The sequence below is a fragment of the Antennarius striatus genome, chromosome 3 (assembly GCF_040054535.1).
Source record: "Antennarius striatus isolate MH-2024 chromosome 3, ASM4005453v1, whole genome shotgun sequence".
NCBI classification, from domain to species: domain Eukaryota; kingdom Metazoa; phylum Chordata; class Actinopteri; order Lophiiformes; family Antennariidae; genus Antennarius; species Antennarius striatus.
Genome location: NC_090778.1, coordinates 1,253,627 through 1,275,290, shown reverse-complemented (window position 1 = coordinate 1,275,290; position 21,664 = coordinate 1,253,627). Strand labels below are relative to the sequence as shown.

At 48.5% G+C, this 21,664-nt stretch overlaps 1 protein-coding gene across 4 annotated transcripts in view; it reads right to left on the bottom strand.

Annotated features, from left to right (window-relative positions):
* Positions 1–21,664, bottom strand: part of tncb (tenascin Cb) — a 71,574-nt gene that overhangs the window by 35,764 nt on the left and 14,146 nt on the right. For 3 of the 4 annotated variants that reach the window (XM_068311555.1, XM_068311557.1, XM_068311558.1), the window contains exon 1: positions 11,481–11,593. The exons of the other annotated variant lie outside the window; for it this stretch is intronic. The gene's annotated coding sequence lies outside the window, so the exon portion shown is untranslated. Of the gene's footprint in view, positions 1–11,480; positions 11,594–21,664 lie in introns of those variants that run through there. 4 annotated transcript variants of the gene reach the window in all.

Genomic DNA, 21,664 nt, shown 5'->3' with positions numbered 1-21,664 from the left:
ATCACACACACTCATACCAGAACAATCACACACACTCACACACCGGAACAATCACACACACCGGATCACACACACACACACACACACACACACACACACACACACACACACACACACACACACACACACACACACACACCACAACAATCACACACACTCATACCAGAACAATCACACACACTCACACACCAGAACAATCACACACACCGGATCACACACACACACACACACACACACACACACACACACACACACACACACACACACACACACACACACCAGAGAGTCCCTCCCTCGTTTCAAAAGCATTCGTACGACTTGGTCGACTCTGACGGTTGTTTAGGTTCACCCGTCTTAGCATTCCTGAGTGTGATGCTGGTGGTTTGAGGATCGTCTTCTGTGTCAGAAACAAAGGAAACACTGATGTTTACATTTGACCTATGATAATCAGTGAACCTCTGAGTGAACTGCAGTGAACCGTGACATGAAGACGTGAACAGGGAATGAAGACCGTACGTAGACGTGTTGACTGCAGGCTGGTCAGCCCTGCTGATCAATACACTCATTGATTAGAGTCCATTAAGATTGGTTTAAAGTGTTCTCGATGGCGGGTTTGTCAAAGAACAGGAGGCTGCTGACGGACTCGGGGGTCAGTGTGTGTTGACTGAACACATCCTGTTGTTCTACATAACACACAGTGTGGGGGGGGTCCCGTTGATCCTGCATAGAGAACGATTTATCTGAACTTTGATGAGCATAAAAACATAAAAAATACTGAATAAACATTGAATTTACAGCTTTACGTTTTAGTCTGCTGACTGTACACACGTCCAGCCATGTGCTAACATGTGCTAACATGTGCTAACATGTGCTAACAATCAAACTACTGTCCATGTGGTCCAGCAGTACATCTGCAGTCATCTCACACTCACGCCAAGAACAATGTGTCACATGATGTTGTGGCGCCATTTGAGACATTAGCCGCGTTAGCTAACTGGCTAACTTCAGCTTTGGAGAGCACAATGACGGCTGACTGTCCAATCAGTCCTGAGGAGCTGATTGAAGACCTCTGATCAACTCTTGTCGGTATCCCTAAAAGGATTGATGAAGTCCTTCAGACGTTGGTGCTTCTGACCAGTTTGAGTTCCAGCATCAGATCCAGACGGAGCAGATGTCAACGGACAGTTCTGTTTAAATTCCTCTCAAGACCAAGAGTGGCAATTACTGCAGGGGGGGTGTCACTGTGGGGTCTTCTGGCCCTGTTCAGACAGGTTACCACAGACCGCCCAGTAACACCTGCATGTTGGAGAGGTTGGACCACAACCCAGCTCAGCATGAACCCTGGTCCCTGATCAGACGGACTCCTACCTGCAGTCAGCATTCCCCCCCCCGCCCTCCTGACGGTTTACACCTATTATTTCTGTAACCTGACTCTCATTACGTTCACTGGAGGCTTCTGAGACGCTGATTCTTCATAAAGGTCTGTGGGAAGGTTTACGCTGACAGCGGAATATTTTAACTCTCACTTTGGCTCTAGATTTTTATTAATCCTGTTATGACAAGAGCAGAATATTAATGAGTTAGAGAAATTAAAACTAAATTATTTCAATTTATATATTTTTTTAAACATTTATCAATAAATACTAATTTAAAAAATACTTTCCTGGAAATAATTTCATGGTTCAGGTTTGGTTTTATGTTCACCTTTCTTGAGCAGCAATATTTCACATCAACATTCTGTAAGGTGAGGCTCATTAGCAACACCACAGGAGGTAACATCCACCACACACACACACACACACACACACACACACACACACACACACACACACACACACACACACACACACACACACACAGTTATTCACTACATCAGGTAAACCAGCGTGTGCTTGGAATGCTCAAAACTTTAGCAGCACAAATCCATGTTGGATGGCAGAAAGATCTTTACACCATCCCCCCGGCAGCTACCACACACACACACACACACACACACACACACACACACACACACACACACACACACACACACACACACACACACACACACACACACACGCTGTGAAACAGTCACACTGCTGTGCTCCAGCATCACAAAGTAGAGATTAGATCAACAAAATAGCCTGAAAATTGCTTTTCTGCGCCGGTTTGGGCTCTGGGCAGATGGTTGGCTTCCTGCCTCTGAAGTCTGGCTTCCTTCCACGTCGACCTCGGAGCGAGGAAACCAAGAGACCACAGCGGGCCTCGTGTGAGAATCTGAGGCTCTGGCAAACATCGACTTTATTCAGAAACAGAGTTAGAGAAAACTTCTGCTTTGGCATCGGCTCGTCTGTTCAGACACAAGAGCTGATGATGGAACCCGTCACCACTGGTTCATGGTTTGACTAACATCTACCTCACAGCAGCTCCACGACACCAACCACACCTGGACGGACGAGTTTGTGTTGTATTTGGGAAAAGAAGACATTTACGGTGGAGAGAAACCTGCTGTTAGTTGTCATTATCCTTAGTGTTACACTTCTGTCTTCCAAACTGGTCCAAGCAGAAGTCCACCCACCTTGAGTCTTGGATCTACTCAGGGTTTCTGCTGTTCAACTCATTCCAAATACAGTTAGTCCAGCTCATGGGATGTTAACTATTGACTTGGTTTCCGACCAGTTTGTTTGGTCAGTGTTCCTCCTGATGTAACAAATGACGGAGGAGATATTGTCTCCGCCTCTTTTCACCTTGAGATACGTAAGAAGAAGAAATGGTCGTCAGTCAGACGCCCACCGTCAACCGATACTTAAAATAACCAAAGGACCCGAAAGTCAATAGAACCGTGTTCTGCTGACGGACAATCGACACGCCTTGGAGACAAAACAAACCTGCCGCGTGTCGCTAACATTAACCCTGTGATGTCCATCCAGAGGCAGGACCTTCCAGGAGGTGCGACGCGCTGGTGAAGCTTCCAGGGGGGTTTTCACTCGTTATCACCTGAGGTCAGTCGGGGGTCGTCGTGCTGAAGCCCAACAAACCACTTCGTTAACGTCTCAAAAGACACGGCGAGAAGACCAAGAGCCAATCGTGTCGACTTGTTTCGTATCAGGGACTCAAATGAGCGTCTGAGACAAAGCAGGACCGCTTCTCATGGGGGGGGGACTGGTGGACAAATTCACAACTAAATGCAAACAATTTGACCAAATCTTGAAATGCTGCCTTGCAGCAGTACTTCAACAGACCAACACGTAACGGTCAATGGATGAAGCGTCTGTGACGTCATGAGGTCACATGACACACGAGTGTTTACATCAACATTAAAATCTGTGGGTCACGCCCACACGCTGGTCAGCTTAACACGCGGATAGGCTGACGATAACATCCAATAATGATCCCTAAATCTAAAAACAGGAGCTGGTTCCTCCAGACAAAGCCCCCGGCTGGTGACCCCCCCGGGTCTGATGACACAGATAGCAGGGGGAGGGGGGCAGTGTGTTCAATGCTGATAAGGTGGGGGTGGGGGGGCTGCATATGAGATCCTGATGGAGACACTTTATCTGGTAGCAGAGACAGGGGGCGGAGTCACAGCTCGTCCCCCAGTGGGCGGAGTCACAGCTCGTCCCCCAGTGGGCGGAGTCACAGCTCGTCCCCCAGTGGGCGGAGTCACAGCAGACAGTCAGTGTTCCACTTCGTTTCTATCACTTGGTCATGTGACTCACGGCCCACAGCTGAGCCTTTATGGTCTTGCTGCCCCCCCCAGACCCGGTCCTGCCCTGTTGTCCTCACTGTGTCCAATGGGGGGGTTGGCTGCTCCTCATTGTTCCTGAGGGTTTGAACACACTGGAGCTGCTGACCTGCTATCTAAAGGCGTCACCCCATGTGTGTGTGTGTGTGTGGGGGGGGGGGGCACCTGTGGCTGTAATTGCGTCGCCTCCTTCCTGCTGCCGCTCCTCAGCTTTCACTGCACTACGCTCACCAGAACCCCCCCACCCTGCCGGGGGCTGCATGTGGTAACGCTACACAGAGGTATCAGTGTCACCTTCAGCCCAACACCCCCCCCCCCCCCAGGGCAGGACGTTGGCTCGGTGCTCACAGACGACTGTCCGCTCCTCAGCAGGATGTGACAAACAACATGTAGAAATCTGAAACCAACAACCCCCCCCCCAGGACCGCTGAGCAAACACAACCTGAATCATGTGATGGTTCTTGTCTTGAACACTGAGGTCCCCCCCCCCCCAGAACAAGTCATCAGGTCTCGTCATCAGGAGACGTGTTGGAACCAGACATCAGTTCATCAGTGTGTGTGTGTGTGTGTGTGTGTGTGTGTGTGTGTGTGTGTGTGTGTGTGTGTGTTAGAGTGTGTGTGTGTGTGTGTGTTAGAGTGTGTGTGTGTGTGTGTGTGTGTGTGTGTGTGTGTGTGTGTGTGTGTGTGTGTGTGTGTGTGTTAGAGTGTGACAGAGTGTGTGTTACTCAGTGTGTTACTCAGTGTGTTACAGAGTGTGTTACTCAGTGTGTTACTCAGTGTGTTACTCAGTGTGTTACTCAGTGTGTTACAGGGTGTGTTACTCAGTGTGTTACAGGGTGTGTTACTCAGTGTGTTACTCAGTGTGTTACTCAGTGTGTGTTACTCAGTGTGTTACAGGGTGTGTTACTCAGTGTGTTACTCAGTGTGTTACTGCCCCATGCATTCAGACGTGTGTCGCCCATTGACCCCAGACTGGGGCTCCTCTCTTCAGTGTTTCCCCAATTTTTTCCCATTTTCCCATATAAATGACCCCCCCTCTTTAAAAAGGGCCCCCATCTCGTTTCCAGAACATTAACTGTCATGCATTCAAATGTAGAAGGTCACTGGTGGGGGCGGAGTGTCAGGATGAAGAGTCGACCACGTGCACCGGTCTATTGGAGGAGGGCTGGGGGGGGGGGCATCTCGGGTCCCACAGCTCGAAGACTTCCACCCGTCCACACGGAAAACCATCCAACACGCAAAACCATCCAACATAGAAAACCATCCAACATAGAAAACCATCCAACATAGAAAACCATCCAACATAGAAAACCATCCAACATAGAAAACCATCCAACATAGAAAACCATCCAACATAGAAAACCATCCAACATAGAAAACCATCCAACATAGAAAACCATCCAACATAGAAAACCATCCAACATAGAAAACCATCCAACATAGAAAACCATCCAACATAGAAAACCATCCAACATAGAAAACCATCCAACATAGAAAACCATCCAACATAGAAAACCATCCAACATAGAAAACCATCCAACATAGAAAACCATCCAACATAGAAAACCATCCAACATAGAAAACCATCCAACATAGAAAACCATCCAACATAGAAAACCATCCAACATAGAAAACCATCCAACATAGAAAACCATCCAACATAGAAAACCATCCAACATAGAAAACCATCCAACATAGAAAACCATCCAACATAGAAAACCATCCAACACGCTTCACCACTGGACGTCTTTGACTGCTGGTGATGACCAGTGGGACAAACGTTCACTCACTGGTGCATCACTGGTGCATCACTGGGGCATCACTGGGGCATCACTGGTGCATCACTGGGGCATCTATTGAAATGCAAAGCCTGACTTTCCTGCAGCTCTCCTGTAGCCCAGACTCAGATGGGGGGGCCTCACAGAGCTGCTCCACTTCATACATGATCATACTCTGGCACTGGTGTTATAACCCACTTGACATGACATACAGACTACATTTCCAAAGTGATTCTTCACTCAGTTTCCTGATGTCTGGCTGTGTGCACTAATCACAGCTGTGGTGCATGACCCCCCCCGTTCAGATTCTCTGATTGGTCCTTTCAGTGGCGTTGTGCTGGAGAACGATGGTCTGTCCTGTAGGGACGAGGACGGATCCGCCCTGAGGAACACCAGACAGTCGTGAGCCGCCTAAATAATAAAAATAAGACACGATCCGACGCATTTGATCGATTGGTTCCTGTGAGATGGAAACATTTTTGTTAAGCGTGTCAAAGTGACTTTTATCTGTTCTGTTTGTGTACTAGTATTCATTTATGTACATTCATGTCTGCTGTGCTGTCTGTGGAATGTGTGTATTCCAGAAATGTGTGTGAATATATAGAGCAGTGGATATTCACAATTTCCTCCAGGATTAATAGGGTGTGTGTCTACCTACACATCTACCTATCTGGTATTTTTATTATTTCCTGTGTGAATATCTTTGCTGTAATTTGCCTCCCATTGGTTTCCATTGGAAACACATCCGTCTCCAAACGCTGCTTCTCATTGGTTGAGGAGAAGTTGTGTTTCGATGTCTCCTTTTATAATAACTTCATTTATACGAAAGTAAAATGCATTCATCTGAATTGTTAAGATGATTAATGTATATGATGCTTATCATATATATATCTACACAACACAGGGCTGTGAGGTTTGTGTCTCCATCCCAACGATGATCCATCAACATGAGGACTGATGGGGGGGACCCCCAAACCCCTGATGACTGGATAACCAACCCATCTACAGCTGCTCTCACAAAACACTTGTTATTAACATTATTATTACTATTATTATTTTAGTGATTAATGATCTCGTTAGTCGGGGGTTAGTTTCATGATGTCCTGAAGGTGTCAGCTGTCCAAAGGGTTCTGAGGAGCATCAGGATGAAGAAACGTCTTCCATCCTTCAGATCTGTTCAGAAAAACGTTTCCCTGAACACGTTTTAAACTGGGGCTACCTTTACTGCTACTGTTCTGTGTCACGTTCACCGATGGCGCAACATTAACAGCTGTTTCAATGTACATGTGACTGGCTGCCTGGGGTCACATGACCAGCATGGAGCGTAATCTCAGCAGTAGATCTGGATGTGTGGGATCTATTTGTGGTTAGTTTTACCTCCTGCAGCTGTCAGGTGTCCCCCCCCCCCCACACACACACACACACACGCTGCTGTAGCGTTGAGTGTTGTTATAATAAAGTGTTTTCCAGACAGGAGCAGTGTGTAAATGACCAGAGTCACTAGTGATGTGTGCAGAGCTCCAGAGCTCCAGAGCTCCAGAGCTCCAGAGCTCCAGAGCTCCAGATGCTGCTGGTGTGTCTCCACAGGGACGAGGAGACTCTTCTGGGTCGTCTCTCTCCACGCTCTGCACATCCGTTACCGTGACAGCCAGGTGCTCTGCATAAATCTAGCTCCCTCATAAAATGTAGCACATTTGTGTAGAAACTCAGGACACGAGGACCTGCTGGCAGGACCAGATGTTTGACCATCTGGACAACCGAGCAGCTCAGTCCTGTGAAGAACCCGATGAAGAACCCGATGAAGAACCCCATGAAGAACCCCATGAAGACCCCCATGAAGAACGCGATGAAGAACCCCATGAAGAACTGGATGAAGAACTGGATGAAGAACCTGATGAAGAACTGGATGAAGAACCTGATGAAGTCTGATGATGAATATTAGACCTCAGCAAGAGGAACTCAACGCATCAGGATGAATCCAACACGACTTAATCCAACACTTGATCCCAGTTTGTGTCCATCACCAGTGGGGAAGACAGTCTGTGTGTGTGTGTGTGTGTGTGTGTGTGTGTGTGTGTGTGTGTGTGTGTGTGTGTGTGTGTGTGTGTGTGTGTATGGGGGGGGCATTGACAACCAGCAGCTGCCCAAACAAAGGCCCGTTTCCCACTGATCACCAACAATGTAGCCAAAGCATCATGAAACACCGAAGCACCGCCCACAATGGGGTCGCACGCCGCCAGAACGACGCAGGAGGAAGATGAAGACGTCTGATGAAGATGAAGACATCTGATGAAGATGAAGACGTCTGATGAAGATGAAGGCTCTGAAGCTCAGACCGCTCCGGTTTGATTTTATAAAAAAAGTTTGACTTCTTTCATCTTCAGTATCTAAAATCTTTCCATTAATTTTCCTTCTGGTTTCATTAATAAATGTTTGAAACCAGAACCAACAGAAATGTCTTCCAGAACCAACAGAAATGTCTTCCAGAACCAACAGAAATGTCTTCCAGAACCAACAGAAATGTCTTCCAGAACCAACAGGAATGTCTTCCAGAACCAACAGGAATGTCTTCCAGAACCAACAGAAATGTCTTCCAGAACCAACAGAAATGTCTTCCAGAACCAACAGGAATGTCTTCCAGAACCAACAGGAATGTCTTCCAGAACCAACAGAAATGTCTTCCAGAACCAACAGGAATGTCTTCCAGAACCAAACCTTTTATCTGAAGCCTTTCATCCATTGGAGTTCAAGTTTAAACGAAACATTGAAACAGTTTTGTTTGAATACATTTGAGCTACAGAAAGAAACGTTCTCCAGGGTTTCAGGAACACTGAGAACCTCAAGGCTGAAGGCGTCCTGTCACTGAGAGATCACTGCTGGTGGGACAATGTCCTCAGCGTGTCCTCAGCGTGTCCTCAGCGTGTCCTCAGCCTGTCCTCAGCCTGTCCTCAGCCTGTCCTCAGGGTGTCCTCAGGGTGTCCTCAGCCTGTCCTCAGGGTGTCCTCAGCCTGTCCTCAGCCTGTCCTCAGCCTGTCCTCAGCCTGTCCTCAGCCTGTCCTCAGGGTGTCCTCAGGGTGTCCTCAGGGTGTCCTCAGCGTGTCCTCAGGGTGTCCTCAGCGTGTCCTCAGGGTGTCCTCAGCCTGTCCTCAGCCTGTCCTCAGCCTGTCCTCAGCCTGTCCTCAGCGTGTCCTCAGCCTGTCCTCAGCCTGTCCTCAGCCTGTCCTCAGCCTGTCCTCAGCCTGTCCTCAGGGTGTCCTCAGGGTGTCCTCAGGGTGTCCTCAGCGTGTCCTCAGGGTGTCCTCAGCGTGTCCTCAGGGTGTCCTCAGCCTGTCCTCAGCGTGTCCTCAGCCTGTCCTCAGCCTGTCCTCAGCGTGTCCTCAGCGTGTCCTCAGGGTGTCCTCAGCCTGTCCTCAGCCTGTCCTCAGCGTGTCCTCAGGGTGTCCTCAGGGTGTCCTCAGGGTGTCCTCAGCGTGTCCTCAGGGTGTCCTCAGCGTGTCCTCAGGGTGTCCTCAGCCTGTCCTCAGCCTGTCCTCAGCGTGTCCTCAGCGTGTCCTCAGCGTGTCCTCAGCGTGTCCTCAGCCTGTCCTCAGCCTGTCCTCAGCCTGTCCTCAGCGTGTCCTCAGGGTGTCCTCAGCGTGTCCTCAGCGTGTCCTCAGCGTGTCCTCAGCCTGTCCTCAGCGTGTCCTCAGCCTGTCCTCAGCGTGTCCTCAGCGTGTCCTCAGCCTGTCCTCAGGGTGTCCTCAGCGTGTCCTCAGCCTGTCCTCAGCGTGTCCTCAGCGTGTCCTCAGCGTGTCCTCAGCGTGTCCTCAGCCTGTCCTCAGCGTGTCCTCAGCCTGTCCTCAGCGTGTCCTCAGCGTGTCCTCAGCCTGTCCTCAGGGTGTCCTCAGCGTGTCCTCAGCCTGTCCTCAGCGTGTCCTCAGCGTGTCCTCAGCGTGTCCTCAGCGTGTCCTCAGCCTGTCCTCAGGGTGTCCTCAGCGTGTCCTCAGCCTGTCCTCAGCGTGTCCTCAGCGTGTCCTCAGCGTGTCCTCAGCGTGTCCTCAGCCTGTCCTCAGGGTGTCCTCAGGGTGTCCTCAGCCTGTCCTCAGGGTGTCCTCAGCGTGTCCTCAGCGTGTCCTCAGGGTGTCGTACAGTAGTGGTTAAAACGGGAGCAGACACACGTGTTGTGTGTCCGGGTGAACATGAGGAAGACATTTAGATCGTGAACACCCCCCCCCCCCCAGGCTGCAGACGTTCCCTCATGGAAACCATTTCAAGGCATTCTGCTGACTCTAGTCCACTAGACGGATGCTAGCCCCCCCTCCCTGATCCATCATTATCATTCAGGAGGAGCCGTCCTGCGGGTCATCATTACCCCCCCCCCAACCTGTCTGTGAGGAACCAGGAGAAGACCTTCAGGCTTCAGGAGAACATGAAACCTGCAGTAAATCTGGGCTCACGCTGTTCAGGAGCTCTGGGGGGGTTCTGATGGCCCCACCAGGCAGGAGGGGAGACTGTCCACTAAAGAGAAGCACCTGGACTCCTGTGGAGTCATGTGATCACACCTGATGGCACTCTGTTGTCTCCTGGAGCCTTCAGGTCTGGGGGGCTTCATGAGTCTATGGGGGGTAACCCATAAGGGGACATGTGGTGGTCCTCCTGCAGTCAGACCTTCACTGGTGGGGGGGCAGCTACCTGGATAACAGGTCCTGCATTGGGGTTCAGTATTTATTTTGGGGGGGTGCTGTTTGCTGACTGGTGGAGATGCAGCTGGTTGACTGGAACACCTTCAATCTTTAATCCAATCTGACTCACCTGTAACCAGAGAACACCTGACAGGTGTGTCAGTGAGACGAGGCTCTCAGCTCTGGTGACCACCGTCACCAGGATGAACACACTCAGCGTGGTGAACACCTGCTTCTGCTCTGGGCTGGGGAGCGACCAAGTTCTCCTCTTCTGAAGCCGATACGTTCAAATCAAAGAGAAACAGCTTCTGTTGGTCTGAACGGAGCTCAGGTTCTGTTGGTCAGCTCAGGAGTCGTCTTCCTGAGGCGAGAACATCATCCACCTCCACGTCTGCCTCACGCGTGGGGGCTTTGTTTCTATTTGAATGTTTTAAAACCTGCATCTATGGTTAGTTTTATATTCATGACCTGTAGCAATCCATCAATAATCGTTCATTCCTATAATCTATAATCACCCCGTGGGACACCAGGGAGGCAGGAAACACAGAAACATGTGTGTGTGTGTGTGTGTGTGTGTGTGTGTGTGTGTGTGTGTGTGTGTGTGTGTGTTAGAAGAGGGACCAATGAGCAGCATCAAGTACAGAGCAGCTGTCTGTCTCCTTCTGTCTGCTGGCAATGAAGTGTACAGCTGGACCTACTCCACACACACACACACACACACACACACACACACACACACACACACACACACACACACACACACACACACACACACACACACACACACACACACACACACACACACACACACACACACACACTACCTGCTCCACTAATGAAGCAGAAACAGTCAGGAAGGGAACACTCGTCCAGTAAAACCTGATCGTTACCCAGGTGAACGCAGTAAAGACCAAACCAAGCTGGGCTCTGAAGCCTCTGTGAAACTCAAGGACACATTCTTCACCATGTGGTGAGAATCCAGTGTACGTAACTGTACACCAGCCACGAAGAAGTTCACCGTAATACTGAAGCATCAGCGGTAAATCAATCGATTACCAACAGCAGATCAATCAGATCCCACCAACCTTCCATCATCACTCTCAAAAGTTGAACAAGGACTGATGGAGAGAACCGTCATGCTTCAGCAGAAGAAACAAGTTTCCCACCAGCAGATGTACCGGAGAGGACCTGGAGCCGTGGTGGACCTCGTTCACACGAGTCTCTACAGATAGTCTCCGTTTCTCCAACAAGACAGTCCGTTAATCCTGTCCCCGTTCAGACAGCGACTCCCCCCAGGGGAGGAAACGGTTGCCTTACCTCACATAGAGGGTTCGGAGCTCGGGTTCAGGGTGGATGAAGACCGAAGGAGAGCCTGGCGAGCCTCAGAGCTCTGACAGCTCTGGCATCTCTGCGTCTGAGCGGCTCGTCCAGCGACCGGAGCTGATGCTGTGGGGAGGGGGGAGATCGACGGCAGCGAGAGGGAGAGGGAGTGAGGAGAGAATATCCTTTCTCCCTCTGCAGTCAGACTCCACTCCCACCTACCGCTCTCGTAAATGCCCCCCACCCATTCACCCTCTCAGCAGCATTGTGACTGAAAGCAAAGCAGCTGAAATGGGACATATCAAGGCTGGAAAGAGGGACAGAGAAAGAATAGCAGGACGTGGAACGGGGATGGCTTTGGTGGCGGTGTTGGCGCTGGTGGTGGGGGTCTACCATTAGGAGCAAATTATACCAGGCAAGCCAATGGAGAGCCAGACATGAATTGAATAGGAGGCCTGCATTAACATAGCCCTGAAGGAGCGTGGAGTGAAAGGAGCGCCTGACTCCACTTATCAGACTCAGAATAAATAGAAACTCTAATTATTTACCCGATCAGAGTCGATTCACTTCAACATTTGAGCCTTTTTAAGTAGCCTGGACAAGGTTGGACTGTTGTGTAACCCACCTGTGACTTCTGTCTAAAGATACACCTACACTTCGCCGTTTGAAAATGTTGTTAATTAAGTTCAATTTGGTGTAAAAAGATCTGGACTCTGAAGCCAGAGTCCACATTTACGTGTTCACACTGAGCCGTTCACTTGTGAAGCCGGGAGCTGCCTGCTCCCATCCCATAAGGCTTTTGGCCCCTGAGGTGAAATGAAGCAAATTGTCAATAAAGATGTATAATTTTATTCTACTTGAAGAACCCTTTTGACCTCCTCGCTGTCTTCGTATCTTCAGCCAGAGATGAATGACCTGATTGTACGTTATGATGCGTTTCATCAGTCATGAAACCCTTCACTGAGTGTTGGGGGGTTCTTAACAATCACACCTGTGGGCACAAGCCCAGACAGGGTTGATCAGGCTCTGGTGTGTTTTCAGCTCGTTCTCTTTGCAGATGACGTCATGCTGAGTCTCAGCGAACCCAACCAATGAACCAGTACAGGCTGGTTACACAAGGAAGACTGAATGCAGACTGGATCATGGGCTTGATCTGGACCCCGTCTGTCCTTGAGATCTTTCCTTCAGAAGCCAGGTCTGCTGAGGGTTTGTGACAGGCCCAGCCGGTCCAAAACCAACTGCTGATTGTCGGCCATGGTGAGTGGAACCACACAGTCCACGAACGACCACAAGAGACCAGGAAATACGCAATGGACCTTTAGTTTTCCCTGTTAGACTACAAAGACACAGTCTCTGTCAAAGATTTATCTGACCTCTTGAAGCAAAAATAAATCGCTTTCCTTCCACTTCCTCACCATCATCATCGCTGCCTTCACACCCCCAGATTAGTCTGTGGAGCTCTGAAGGATCCATGAGGATCCAAGCATTAGTTATTGTCATCGCCAGTTCATCCACGCTTTCCACTGCTGGGGGGTGGGTGATCTGTCACACTCCACATTTAGTCATGGACCCTCTATAATTCCCTCATGTGATGGCCAGAGGGAGGGGCATCACTGGGATGACACATCCAAGAGTGCCCCCCCCCCAGTACTGCTGAGCTTCCCTGGAACATAGTGGTGGGCCAACACCACCAGCCTCCACGATTAACCGGTGAACACACACACACACACACACACACACACACACACACACACACACACACAAACACACACACAAACACACACACACACACACACACACACACACACACACACACACACACACACACACACACACCTAACATGTGCAGAAAAATCAAATCAAGCCATTTGCTTTTAGGATTTGCTCCGGGTTCCAGTGCTGATCTTCATTTCCACTGGTTCTGCACTGGAGAACCTGATGTAAACTGGTGGACTGGACTCAAATAAACACATGAATGAACACAGGAACAAAGAGTTTCTCATCTGAGAAAAATCATGAACCTTAAAGGGTGGAGATGGACCTGAGAAGAGCTTCATGGGTCAGTGAGGAGGAGGAGTCAGTGAGGAGGAGGAGCTTCATGTCAGTGAGGAGGAGGAGCTTCATGTCAGTGAGGAGGAGGAGGACGCTGATGGGACCCTCTGATCACAGAGGGAATGATAATGACCTTCATAAAGAGTTCTCCTTCAGCTGATGGATCTAAATGACTCTGGTCCAGTCATGCAAGTATTATCTGTTTCTTTAAAAAGGATTAAAAATAATGAAAAGCTTTGAGGAAACAATCAAATCTCAAAGGCTGAACATCTGTAAAGATCAGTATCTTGTGGGTGTAGCTCCACACTGAACGTTGTCGGGTAGGCGTGCCGAGGGTTTCATCTTCTCCCTGTCAACAGAAGCTACTCAGGCAGAAAATACCCCCCTATCTCGTACAGACAGCACAATAGCACCTGTGTGTGGGTACGGGGCGATAAACCACCAATGACTGGTGGGGCCCTTAATTCATTTTCATCCCCCGTCCCCTGGGAGGAGAACATCTCTGGTCTGGAGCCATAGATCTCTGGAAACGACTTCTGGCAGTAATGATACCTCTTCAGTGAGATGATACTGGGTTCTGTTTAAAGACTCTTCATCTCTCCATCTGCTCCTCACCCTCCTTCACTCGTTCTCCACTGGTTCCCCGTCCTCCCAGTTTGTAACGCCGTGCCTCGTCAACTTTCAGAGAAGTGAGCTGAGTGAATTCCCCAGACAACACTTCACGCCTGCACCTTCTCCTGCCATCCAGCTCTGTCCTCCAGAAGCAGACGTCTGCGTGGAGGAGCCCATCTCATTTCCCTCAGAGCGCAGTAATACTCATCCAGTAGCCGTCACCTGACCACAGACACGGAGGGAACGCTGTGATGACAAAACATGAACGTAGAGGTCCAGCAGCTCAGTGACGCTCCACCGCACGTCTACCTCACTAATCACTACGCTAACAGTGAAAGAGAGTGGTCCAGCATCATCACCACCTCACCATCATCACCACCACCATCATCACCATCACTGCTGCTCTACCTCTGTCCAGCAGGGATTCCACTGGTCCTCATGTGTTCATTCTTTGTATTCAATTTGCACTCATAAAATCATTGGAGCCCAAAGTTCTAGAAAACCTTCACAGCGTGGTGAGCGCTGCAGATGGTTGGTGGCTGACAGAAGTTCTCTCACTAGTGACAGACTGTCGTCAGTAACTGTGAACTAATCATTGCACCAATGCTGGCCCTGTTTGCTGCCGTCGCCTCCATCCACTCACGGCTCCTTTCCTTTCATATGCCACCACTGATACCATCTGCCTCCAGCTCCTCCACACTCCTCCATTCACTGATGACCTTCACTCGTCCAACACTTTGTGAGCAGCATCTGTCGCCCTCAACATTCTACACCAGCCATTGTTCTGTTCTCAGGGTGGCCCTGCTGACCCTCTGCTAGAGAGAAATAAAAGGTTTCTGCCTTTAAAGCATTCTGGGTATCTTTAACACTGAAGGTTCCACACACCACTGCTGGCAGCCCCATCACCGCCTTCACCTCCAGGCTCTGCTGCTCGTCCATCAGCTCCCTGCTGACCTGCCCCGGGTGACTGTTGGTGTATAACTCACTGTACCTGGACAAGCCTCTGCTGACCAATCAGCAGCCTGCTGTTGGTGTATAACTCACTGTACCTGGACAAGCCTCTGCTGACCAATCAGCAGCCTGCTGTTGGTGTCTATAACTCACTGTACCTGGACAAGCCTCTGCTGACCAATCAGCAGCCCCGCACAGGAAAAACTTCCTGCTTTCACGAGCTTTCTCCTCCTGCCTTCAGCGCTGTCTCAAACACTGTGCTGACAGTCTGATCACATCTACATAAAGACACTGCTGGCTCACCCATTGGTCAGGCAACGCTTCAACACGTCTGTCTCAACCCGTCCCAGTTGGTTCCCCTGTTTTCTCCACAGTTTTGTGAGACTGATGACAAATTTCCACATTTTGTACATTTAAGTTAGTTCAGTCAGTCTTTAGTGACACCACCAGAGTCTGGACTCCAACGGGACGTAGATCCTACCGATGATCAGGACCTTCAGCTCAGTATAAGATTATTAACACCCTCTTTATGTCATTTTGTTTGTCCCATTAAGCGTTGGTAGACTCTCTTAATTGAACAAACTTTATTGACTGGTGCAGCAGGTTGAAGCATTGTGAAAACAAGACTAGCTGTTAGTCAAAATGATTTAACACTATTTGAAATCCAATTTATGGACTGCAAAGAGCAACGCAATCAATCAATAGCAATATTCGATAGCTTAATTGTTGTGCTAGTATTCAAGTGAGCAAAGCACCGTTGGACAGCTTCATCCATTGGCAGGAAGAGGAGACGGGAAAGGTTGTCCGGAGCACCTCTAATGGGCTCGCCTTGCCTCGGTGTAATTGGTGGCATTCACATGAAGGAAAGAGCAGATCCCAGTGAAGGGAGACAGTCTTCCACCAGAGTGAGACCCAATTATGCGACGGAGCTTCGGAGGATGTCAAAGGGGGCAGCTGTAAGCAGCCAGACGTCACCTGTCACGGGCGTGTGACCTGGAAAGACCTGTTTACCACATTAAAAATGGATCACAAGGTAATAAGGGCCTCACTTCCATCCCTGCCTCCCTCTCAATGTCCTTCATCCATTATGTAGAGGGGAGGAGGCGAACGGTGCAGCTCCATTCCTCAGGGAGGGGCCCTCGGACAGAGACCCTGCCCACCCCTCCTCCTCCATCCCCTCCCTCACTGATAATAACTGATGGGAAACGTCATCCAGGAGATGAGCAGTGAGGAAAGGGTCTGAGATGAAGAAGACAGCCAGTTAAACAAGGGGGACAGCCTATTAGCAGCGATCCATAATTCATCACACTGGGAATAATGGACCCCACCAGCTCTCATCAGAAACCAGTTTGCTGTTTCAGCACTTCAGACATGAGCATCAGATTTCCAGCTGGATAAGGGATTGTTGGGCAGACAGACCTGAAGGACGCCGACGGTCCAGCCTCTTCTTCTGGCTGCTTCCTGGACGTGTCTGTGGGTGTTTCAGCCCCCGTGTGCTGCCAGGTTCAATCTCTGACTCTTTAACCAATCAGCATGTTTCCTTCCTCTGATTGGAGGGTCAGAACATGTCATTACAGCCAAATTTGCCCCTTTGTTACACCAACAGTAGCTGATGCAGGACAGAATGTTGATTTGGTCTCCAATTTATTTAATAATCTGCTTTCAAGGTGTCGGGGGGGGGGGGGGGGGGGGGGGTCAGAAATGTTTAAATTACCCTAAATAATAAAATAGTTTGTCGCTATATCGCAGAATTTTGTTTTCCTTGGGTTGTTCCTGGAACGCGTTAACAGTAAGTAACGAGGGTTTACTGTCCATGAATTGTTTCCATATAGCAGTAAATTTTAAAAAAGATGCTTTTTACTTTTTCTTTTTTGAGAAAAATTAATCAGGAATTATTTGGTTGTTTGTCTTTCATGTGGCCTTACAATGAACTGGCATCTCATCCAGGGTGTACCCCTCCTCTCGCCTACAGCCAGAAGACCCATGACCCACAATGAATACTTCATGTCCAGCGGTACTGAAACTGATTTCCCTCCACACACAGTTTATACCGCTGCACACAGCTGTATAAATAGCCAATGAAGGCCCTCAACACCGTTTCAGGACATTGTGTGTGTGTGCTGTGGCCCCTGACCTCTGACCTGCAGCCAATCCCCATCCGCTCTTTGGGCTGCCACATGTGGCACCCTGTTGGAGCAGACTCAACTAGCATGTAAGCGTTGCTTCATTTACTCTTTGGAAAGTTTTCACACACACACACACACACACACACACACACACACACACACACACACACACACACACACACACACACACACACACACACACACACACACACACACACACACACACACACACACACACACACACACACACACACACACACACACACACACACTGCTAAGCTGTGGGTATCCTGGATGTGAAGGAGGTAGACATAAATGGAAACTCAGAGACTCTAAAGTGCAGAACCTGCTGAACGGATCTAACGTCCTTCGTGAGGGGACCAGATCTAGAGATGCCTCCAGCCACCCCCCTACCCCAGAAACATGCCGCTGAGGCGGACCGCTCCACATTGACCATAGGTCAGCTAGGATCAGCTCTGGACTAAACACACAACCCAGATTCAGATACGCAGAAGAGAAGAGACTTTTATGGACCATTAACAAAATTACATAATTACTATCTAGTCTTCAAGAAAACGAACAAATGAACCAACGAATGAACCAATGAACCCGTTCTGATCTACTGCACCCCTCCATCAGGAGTCAGACACGTCCACAGCCTCTAGCAGCACATCTGTATGCATCAAACTGACATTTACTGCATGAACTGGGAATATCCATCCACCAGACCAGTTCTAATTTGTGGTGAACAGCAGGAATCCATCAGTGAACTGAGATCTTATTATACAGGCAGGTCGCTCCTTGTGCTTCAGACCATTCTAAATAACCGTAGGTAACACACACATCAGCCCAGGTCTTGTTTTCTGCTGTTTCCTGCGTGACTCATTTCTACACGGAATCCGTATCACACACATCACGTCCCTCCAGAGACGCTCCTTATCTCTTCTATTTTAAGCTTTGCAGACGGGCGCCTATGGAACAGCGTGATGGATCCGACCCCAAGCAGCGGCGTCCAAGCTCATATTTAACATCGCAGGTGGAGACAGACGCACAGCGAATACATGTCAGACTTTACTGCCTTTAAATTAGAGCGTCAGGAGGTTCAAAGAATTCCTCCCAGCCTGTAAAGCCAAAGCCAGAGCGACAAAGCTGTGATTTAAATAATAATGACAAGTCAGGAGGAAGCTGCACCATCACAAGTAGAATTCATTTATTCAAATCCTTAGCGTGTACTAACACACAGCTAGTTCACGCAGCGCAAAGAGAAACTGAAGATACGCATAACTACAGGTACACCCAACTACAGGTACACCCAACTACAGGTACACCCAACTACAGGTACACCCGACTACAGGTACACCCAACTACAGGTACACCCAACTACAGGTACACATAACTAAAGGTACACATAACTACAGGTAGTTAAACCAACTCTTGTTCCAGTGTTTGTTAGTGGCATTAATGAACACGTGTCTGAAACATGTTCCTCTTCCTACTGAGCTGTACTAAACATGTCATCATGCGTGTATCTCCACTACATTTTAGTAGCTTGATTGCTGGTAAATGTGTGTAAATTGTTTTGCAAGAAATTTGCAAGAAATGAATACAAAATTGTGGACATTTTTTCCGACTATTTGAACCATTACGCTCCATCAGCGTTTCCTTTCATTCTGAACACTAACGGTACATTTCATGGAGGTGTGAATGATGATTTGTCTCCAGTGATTGTTGTCTCAACACAGAAGAAACTTTTATTGAAGCACGTTAATCTTTGAGCTGCAAAGCGCAGCTGCTCTGTCCCTCGTTTGTCATGCAGGGTCACGCGTGAAACACGGAAACCTATAAAATGCAGTGATCATTCACACACTGGTGTTCTGCTTCTCCATGGATGCACTAATGTTATTTATGGGACGCCTGTAAGGAGTAAATATTTAATCAACTGAAATTTTGATTGAGTAAAAAACGAAATGTCTTTCTCCTTTTTGCTTTGCTTCATGTGAAGCCATTATTCAGACCCGTTTATCTCTAACAGTTTAACGCGGTGAGTTCCAGAGCTGCGTAATGAGAACCACATCATGTCTCTTTAGTGTCGTTTTCATCCAGAGTGAAGTAACGTGCAAAGCCATGGGTGTAAAGTGGCTTCTCAGTGGTGTTATTGGGTCTACAGCCGTGTTTCAGAACAGCCTCCACCTCCGTCCTACAGAGGCTCCAGTCAGAGCTCAGAGCTCCATTCAAGCCCTCAATCTCTTTATGGTCGCTTTACCACAGTCTGTCTGGGCAAAGGTTTCAGGCCTGCGTCTTTCCCTCTTTTGTCTGCTCCCCCGTGGAACATGAATGGGAGTTTGGGACCTGAACAAAAGGCAGATCATGGGTGTGTTGGAGGGACAAATGAGCTTAGTCTGGGTAATGGCAGCCAAAAGGAAAGGGAGGTCCAGGGAAGTATAGAGGCTTACCTAAGAGCAGAGCAGGAGGGGAGATGGGTTCCCTGTCAGGGTGGGGGACAACAGAACCAACACTGTCTGCAGGCAGAGCAGGAAGAAAGAGGGATGGGGGGGTCACAGGAAGAGGAGTGCCAGCTCATCATAGTCTCGAGGTGTTGACTTTCGCCATCAGCAACGTGGAAGCTGTGAGCTGTGATGGTCTGAGGAGAACATCTACTACAGATTCATGGGTCTGGGTCTATAGGTTGGGTCTTTTCTTATGTAATTATCATTACACATTAATCCCTGAGGTGTGACTGAAAACAGAAGCATAAATTAGTGTCTTCCTCTTGTGAGAACTTGTGTTGTTGTAAGTGGTGATGGGGGTTTTGGGGGCGGTGCTGCTAAGAGCTTTTCAGGAATTTATAACCAGTTTAGATTGAAATTATTCATAAGAAAATCAAGCATATTTAATAAAGAATTAAGTTTCTATTCTGAAAACATATTCAGTCTATTTTGCTCTAGTTTTGGTCACAAGTCTTGTGAGAAGACGACATCTCTGCAGGTCAGCAATTCTCATTGGTCTAAATTATTTCAAATTCATCCAACTGCCAATCTGTTAACAAATGTACTAAATTTATTAAATTTTCCTGTTACTTGCAGAAAATACATTGTGAAATTGAGTTGACAGGATAATGTTTGATGGCAATAAACAAAATAAGGTAAATTGGCAAAAATCCACTGATTAGTGCTAAACAACCCTCTAAGAAGAGTTTATTAGAGCATCATTTCTCAATTTGATCCTCTAAAATTAATGTATACATAAATATCTGAAATGCCCATGTATACCTCTATACAGTATATACCATAACAACTTTGCAATAGCCAGTGATCAAGATCTTTTTCAAGAATCAAGGCAAAACGATTTTGTGCAGAAGAGCTGCAAATGAAATTTCTTTAAATACTATTGTAAGAGAAATGGCATTTAAAGTTCCTCTTCCTCTAGCCTTGGCTGCTTTCTTAAAAGATGCTTTTTGTGCACCCCCCCCCCCTTACTGCTCCTTCCACATAAACACTCGCTGTCCACATCATTGCCCCCTCCCCCCTCATGTTTCATTTTCTTCTTCTATTAGATTTTCATGTCACTGTCAGCCACAGCTCTCTGTTCTGTGGCGCTGAGACGAGAGAGAGTCTCTCCTGTGAGCGCAATTAGCCTCCATAGCGTGTTCTGTGCAGCGCCTCCACGTCTCTGCAGGCTTCATCTGTGTGCTATAAGGCACCAGACGTCTCTGTAGGGATCTCAGAGGAGGCCCTCACACATGTGGCATGCTTGGCTCCCTCCTGTGTGGATACGTTCCGATGCCCATGGACCAGCTACGGGTAAACAGCACCCAGATAGATGGAACCTGATCATCTTGGCAGGAAATCAACAGAACAAATAAACCTGGAACCCCAAGACATTACTGTTTATGTCACAGATGGTGTAGCCAAGGCAGATGTTCCCTGGCAGTAAAGGCTGGGCAGACCTCCACACCCTTCACACAGATATTGACAGTAGACCAAAGCCATTGGTCTCTTTGGGAGACATTATAGAGAGAACAGAATGACTTCTGAAGAGAGGCACATACACATTCACTACTATCTGTTCACCAGTGCTCACGTGTCCACCAGTACCGTCTTCCTGAGGCTTAACAAGTCTCTAAAGACTCCAACTGATCCCGAATGCTGCTGCATGGCTTCTGAGAGCTGGTGTGAGACACCCCATCGCTCCAGTGGTAGGTTCTCTGAAAGGGCTCCTAGCATCATTGCCACAGAAGAACGTTGTGTTTCAAGGAAGCAGTTTGTCTCCAAAAGTAGAAAAGGAACCAGAGCCTTCAGTTATCAGCTGAAACCCCTCGGTCTGGGAGGAGGACCCTCTCCACAGTAAGACCTCCAGAGTAAGACCTTCCAGCAAAGCTCATTTGAGGCTGTCTTGGCTTCCTCACAGCTGATTGGTTAGGACTGGCTGTGATGCAATGAG